The following is a 7,452-nucleotide window of genomic DNA, read 5'->3' on the forward strand; positions in this document are numbered from 1 at the left end:
AGGTGGGACAGATGGGTGTTTACTTCTCTGGCGTCATTCTGATCTTCACATACCTGTCAGCTTCAGTCTTCTTCTACTTCCCTGGAGGGAAAAGGGAGGCAGTGAAAGCACTTTTTTTTGACATGCTGGAGAAAGGGGTAGTACTTCCTGGTGCACTTAATATCTACTTATGTGTCTTTCACCTGTCAAGGCAGTTTAATCTTTTACTTCACTAAACACACTGGAAGATTTTGGAGATAGATCAAGTATGTGGTGAAAATCATTTCAACTTAATGACATGCCAACACATTTAAAGTTGATGAAGGCAGATTTGTTGCATTGTAGCTCAACAATCCATAAACCCTGACAGTTGTGCTGGCGAGGTTCATTTGAACACACTCAGTCTAATAGACAAAACGGACAAAGGTTTATGTCCTGTCACACCCATAAATTGGGATAAATGTATTAATTTGAAAAAAAAACGTATATCCTGAATTTTAATATTTCTGTAAAGCTGCTTTGTGACAATGACCATTGTTGATAGTGCCATACAAATAAAATTTGAATTGAACTGATCTAATATGTTAAACAAACATAGTGTTTTTGTATGCTGTAGCATAAAGATTTCCATTCACTGAAACTCAAGGGTTCAACCTGTTCCTGCATGTCAATGCTCCTGCATACAAAACAAGCTCCATCAAGACATGGTTTCCCAAAACTGGTGTAAAATCAACACATCAAGTATCCTGCACTGAATCCTGACCTCAACCCCACTGACCACCCTCTTGACAACCTGAGATGCTGACTGTGTTTCCACCAAGCCTTTCCACCCAACATTACCGCCTAACCTGAATAATCCTATTTTAAGCAGGAATTCCCAAAACAACATTGAAAAATGAAGTGGAAAGCCTTCCCTTAAGATCGGAACCTGTTATAGCAGCAATGGGAAAAATCAGAGCTTGAATAGAATGTTCAACAAGCAAACGTGGGTGTGATGGTCAGGTGTCCACAAAAGTTTGCCCACATAGTGCCTTTTTTGTTTCTATAGCAACAACATATTAGATTGACAATGTGTATGTTGTTTGGCATGGAGTTTTTATGAGGCTATAAGATTTCATTAAGATGTTTAGATGTACAGAAGGAGTGTCCTGCAGCATTGCTTTGGCACAGACAGAAGTAAAGGATACAGGATACATAGGAAACACACCACTTCATCTTTTATTATTTATTTGTAACAGCATGCCTCATCATGTTTTATTACTTTTCTTACTTCTGTAGATAAAAACATAATTGTGATACATTTAGAGTGACATGTCTGGTATTATTATTATTATTAGTAGTAGTAGTAGTAGTAGTATTATAAGTATTATTAATCCACAACATTATTCATTATTCATTTCTCTAATCTCATAACAAGAATACAGTAAATCAAACACTGAGCAAATACCAAATTTAGCAGTGACGTGCACACTCCGCAGAATAAAGTTGGATAATTTAAGTTTGAACTCAATAGACTGAGGTAGAGTTAGGCTAAAATTTGTTTTCTCTTTGGACTAACAAAACAGAAAATACCGTATTTTCCAATGGATTTAAAATATTGCTGTTCATAAATACAACTCAGTTTAGAAAACAAGTAATGTAAAGTAATGATAAAACAGAAATGTAACTGGTGAAACTGAAAGGACTCTATTTAAGCTGACTAGACTTCCACTTGATTGGCTATTTTGTGGATGATGTTTACTGATGTCTTAGCATGCCAATGTCAGGGTGCGGGACCCATGGTCTGTAGAAGCTTTGTAGCTGATTATCTAGTTGAGTTCCTCTGGATGATGTGAAAATCCCGGGTAAAATAAACAGGGCTTTTCCATTCTTTATCTGCTCCCAAAGTTCCGCCTGAATCAGACAGCAGACCCGTTCAGGCAGAAAACAAGAGATCTGCTAAAATATCTTTAGCTCTGTATTGGGATTACTCATCCTACATTCCCATCGCTATTTCCCAAGGTTTTTATTTGACTTTGCATCAAATAGAAAATGCTTAAAAATGAAAAAATCGTAAATTTATTCAGTTTGTAGGATACATTCTCAGTACATATTTGGTAGGTTAAATCTATAATTAAGTTAAAAATATAATAAAATATAGACACATATGGTAGTGATGACAGTTGTGATTACAACGTCAGTGTCCAAAGGTTTCTGCAAATTCATTTAACCTGATGTACTGGACAACAACATGATGCCTGACCACAATAAAAGGTGTCATGAGTCTTTGCTAATTTCTGCAATATTTTGGTGTTCATGCACTGGGTGTTGAGGAGCCTGATTAAACTTCCCGTGTTGTTGTTTGTTTGACATCTTTTCTGCATCCAGCTGCAGATCTTGACTTTTGTAGTGAGGAGAGTAAAAGTGAAATTTTACTTTAAACTAATTTTATGCTGTGAGGGATTTTCAGAGAATACTGATCTTGTTTGGAAGTAGTAGCTCAGTGGTTAAGGTGTTAGACTATTAATCAGAAGGTAATGAGTTTGAATCCCAGGTCCACTAATCTATCTCTTCTTTGGCAGTTGTATACATGTAAGTTAAGTCAGTGGATAAGGGCGTCTACCAAATGCTGTATGTATATGTATATTTTATTTATTTTTTTTGGTAGTTATTTTCACCTGATACCATTTTAGTGTTTTAGATTTGTTAATACTATGAAAGGTTTATTATTATTTAATTAAACTCGAGTTAAATTTAATTCTATATGTTAGTAGAATTTGAACTCCACAGGAGTTTAGATTTAACTCCGGAAAAATCTGAAAAGCTGAAAAATCAACTCCCAGAAAAGAGTTAATTTAACATTGTGCTAGTCTACTCCATGGTCACGCATGTTAACTCAAATGTAGTTGGAATAAACTCACAGAGAGTTTACTGCAAAGGCCAGATCCAAATACAAATCCAAATCCCTGATATGAATAATTAAAAAAAAAAAAATCAGTTCAGTCATAGGAATTGTTCTACATTTCATCAGTGTCGTCGCACCACCAGGGGGAGATTCAAGCCGATTTTCACAGGCTAGTCCCCATAACTGTCTTTCAGATATAATTTCTCAATTCAGTTAATAACAAATAAAATCATTTGTGTTAAGCTTCACATATTCTTTCACAGATGTGTGTTAAGATATTAAGATATCATGTCAAACAACAAGTAATTTAATGCACTTTTCGCTATATCGTCTATGAACTATTTGTGATTTGTGTTTAATACTTGCATAGTTGTGCATAGATGTGCATATATGTGAATGTATAGATTAGTATTATAAAATAGTAGTAAATAATACAAATGAGAAAAACTCTTCAAAACATATAACAGCTAGTGAGCAAATTTACACAGAAATCGTAGACTTTGGCAATAAACTGTACTGTTTAAAACCCACTGTAAATTGTAAGACGACCTGCATGCTGTTATTCAGTAAACAAAGAACGCACAAGGTTACAGGGACTTTAAAACAAGCTCCTCTTCTACACATAATATAGAAAGCAAGAAAATCAATTAAAGTAAATCATCTTAAATTGTTAAATTAAACAGCTAGATAAAGTCATAATCAGATCAGTCAATACCAATAAGAATAAAAATTAAGTTAACTTAATCAGCATGAATGAAATAGAAAGCAATTCCAGTATTCCTGCAGTCCTAAGGGAATCACTGATACGGATGCTGTGTCTTAGCGTGTTCAGCAGATGCCAAGACCACTCCTGAAGATGACTAAGAGCAAAGGTAGGACAACAAAATGATTTAAACTTAAATGATTTAAACTAACTACCATTCTCCAGCAAACAGAATATGGAGTGCATGCCGGTGAAGATTCGTCAGGTATCTCAGTAATGCTTGTTGAACCATTTGTTTGAAGTTTCTTTTCTTTATTTTTTTTTGCGGGGATTTGCATGTGCACTTATACATGTGTATACATACCTGCGTACTAGACAGTAATCCACTCTTGACACCATAAAAAAGCTGTAGTGACATTTAATGTTTATGGTACCATGTGGCATTCCTGATAAAAACCAGTTTCTCCCTGGTTTAGGAAACTGAATGGCATGTCTTTAATATTTGGAAAAGTTTAACCCTCTTAGACCTCAGATTGAATCCTATTTTGATCAAGGAAATAGTTTGCATTCCTGTTTTTGAACTACAGGGTCTACTATTTTATCAGTCCTTTAGGCAAGATGGAAAAACTATTAATAGCTAATGTGTGGCACACATGCTGTGTGCCAATATAATAATTTCTCACCGCTTCTGAGCTCAGCACTTGGGCAGTGAGACTGTCAGCGATCCAACATAAGCATCAATGGCAGGCATACACTCACAAATGACCTGCTAGTAAATTACCAGAACACACAACATGGAGACTTGATATGGGTGACCCAGGGTGCCTGTAAGATTCTCTCTTCAATCTGTCAATAAAGCCAAGAGTCAAGTCAAGCAGCTTTCATTGTCATTTCGACTATACATAGCTGACATAGTATACAGTTAACATAAAACAATGGAGAGCTATACAAAGGAATAAAAAATTAACCTAGCAACATAGCTACCGGACATTTACAAAAAAATAGCACTTACCAGTTTTCAGTCTGTGTGACCAACCATGCAAAAAAGAAAGGATTATTGAGCATTAAACAGTCTTTGCACCTTGGCATAGTAAACTCTGGTAGGATGCACTGCACCATCCAACTCAAGTATTAGTTGGATGTGTAAGTTTACTTATTATGGACACATAAGAGTATTAAGTTGTAATGTGCAAAAACAGCATAAAACAGTCTCTGCACTGTGGCATAGTAAACTCTGGTAGGATGCACTACACCATCCAACTCTAGTTGGCTAGCTGCCATTTTTAGAGTGGATGCTGTGGCTAATTTAGAGCCTGTCAAAGCACCTGAAGCAGACATGGGTTGAGCTATACCCTTGCTCACATGCTGCTAAGTTACAGTCACGATCAGCCTGGAAATGGATAACTGGCCATTAAAGAAGTGACATAAGAAATGCCTTAATCAGTTTTCATGTAAGCCATGTCTTCCACGAGCCACTAAACAGAAACTGTTTTTCTGGTTGTTCTTGTTCTGGTTGTTTTCATCCATTGTTCCCAGACTTGGGTGGTAGCGACAATCAAGTGGTTTTGGACCAGCTTTAGCTCTGTGCCAAGGTTTGAATCTGCCAAGCAAGTTCATTGTGTTAACATAGGTATTACTGTGCAGTATGTCACACACAGTGTCCTTGAGATGTTCAAGCCACAAGGCACTGAGTGTGTATGTATCTGGTGCAAAAAATGAGTGCATAGTATGCTGAAGAAAAACCAATCAATCATACTAGCAATAAATTAGCCACAAGCCCACTAGCTGGCTATTTGTAAGGGAATGTGGAATATTTTGAGGAGAATTTGACAAGGCAGAAAAGAGATGAGCAGTGAGTGACTAGCTAAAGGCAAGGTAGTAATGCTAACATGGTTGAGAAAAAAAAAAAGGCTAATGGATGCTTTGCAGCTGTCTAGCCAATGTTGTCAGGTTCCAACAAATTCTCAAACACCACACAAGAATCAAAAACTGCTTCTTCATTGACAGTGGCATTTATTGCAAATGCTTTATCAATAAAAATAAATCCCCACCTGATTTTAATGGATGGTCTTCAGGCCTTCAGGTGTTTCCTCTGTGCTTAGAAGGGGTGAAGAATGTTTATGAAGAAGAAACCCACAGTATATTTGACATAATGAGAACAGACAGATGGGGTGGTAGAGATGATCAGTATATGAATAACCCTGGGGAAAAACTACTACGTATTATTAATATAATGGGTGGATAATGATGTAATTATTTGTTACTCATAAAATTCAGTTGTTATTGATCGCAGGAAAAAAAAGAACCCAATTTTGGGGAATCTGAGCAACCACTTAACCTAACCTGTAAAATTCAAAAACTGATAAATGACCTGTTTTTTCTTAAAAACCATTTGTAGTTTCAAAACAAGGGATCAAAATGAGGAATATCAGCAGCATAGTGTTATGCTTCCATCTGCTGGCTGTGTGACTGTCATGATCCTTAGATTACTAATACAAACACAGTATAAATAAATAAGCAGCATTATAATTATACTAATATTAACTGAATAATCAGTGTTCATAAATATGAATAATACTATTAGTTCCAATAAAAACAATACAACCAAAAGAATAGAAATGTATATGTAATATTAAACCAAGTCTTTATTAAAGTTCAAAAACTTAAACCCCAGTGTAGGTTCGCTCCTAAACCTTTAGATGATTAATTTGCACCATTTAATGTTTGAACCAAAAAACTGTAGATAGAAGGTTGCTGCTCTTAATGAAGAAACATAATGAGCAACTTGTTGATTGTATAGTTCCTTGAAGAGCTGTAACTAACTGAGTGTTCAAAGGACATGTGGTGTAAGTGTGTTGTCTTTGTCCTTATTACAGGAAATTTTTAAAAGGTGAGACTATGGTTTATTGTGTGAGTGTGAGTCAGAAGTCGGTCATGCGTAAGCAGGATGGTGGACAAGCTCGTTTGTCCACTTTTTCATAATCCTGCTATTTACAGTCACAGAAAAGCCACAGAGTTACTAAATCTGCAAGATTACTTCTACCTGCCGGTGGCCTCCAAAACAAGTACTTCTGCCTCATTGGGATTAAGTAGGAGGAAGTTACTTAGCATCCAGATGTCTTATCCACGTTCCTTAACTTTATCAATCTGGTGTCTGTCCTCTGCTTTGGTGTGAATGTGGTGTCCTGTGCATAGCAGCGATTTGCTTAAAGATTGCCTGTTCTCCTGAACCCCGGACAGATACAAAATTTAATTAAAGATGAAGGAAACCAAGCTGATCTTAACTGCCAAAGACACATATAGTAAGTAATAAAAAGGAGGAGTAAAATTCAACTTGAGTGAAAATATGCTAACTCAAATCAAGGCTAGAATTTGGCTTGCTGGTTAGCTAAAGTTTAATAACCTACTTTTACAAAACTATTTACAACTAGCTAGCTAATTCAACAAATTCCAAAACCTAAAGATGATCACTAACTGAACTAAATATTCAACAAAATGTAAAGCTCATATATGTTATATGTTCGCTGCATGTTTTTCAGATTGGAAAATTTGCTTCAAGTCATCATTTTCAATAATACTTGAGAAATGCAAAACTCTTCCAAAATAGTACTCAAGTACAGTTACAATTACTTGAGTGTTTTCAAGTGCTGCTGTTAATGAAGGCTGATTTTTATACCCTGTGAGTCACAGTGACAGAAAGAAACCCTTATCCAAAAATTCATGGAACTGAAATCTGAGCTATGACAGTGTCCTGTTGTCTGTGTTGACTTTAAATTGAACTTAATTTGTTAAAAACTAGTGGGTGTGGAATATCATTAGTGATGTTCTAATAAAGTGTTTCAATGCCAAATCAATATAAGGTAAAGGAAAGACTGTAGAAATTACA

Source organism: Tachysurus vachellii, chromosome 1 (assembly GCF_030014155.1).
Source record: "Tachysurus vachellii isolate PV-2020 chromosome 1, HZAU_Pvac_v1, whole genome shotgun sequence".
Lineage (NCBI taxonomy): Eukaryota > Metazoa > Chordata > Actinopteri > Siluriformes > Bagridae > Tachysurus > Tachysurus vachellii.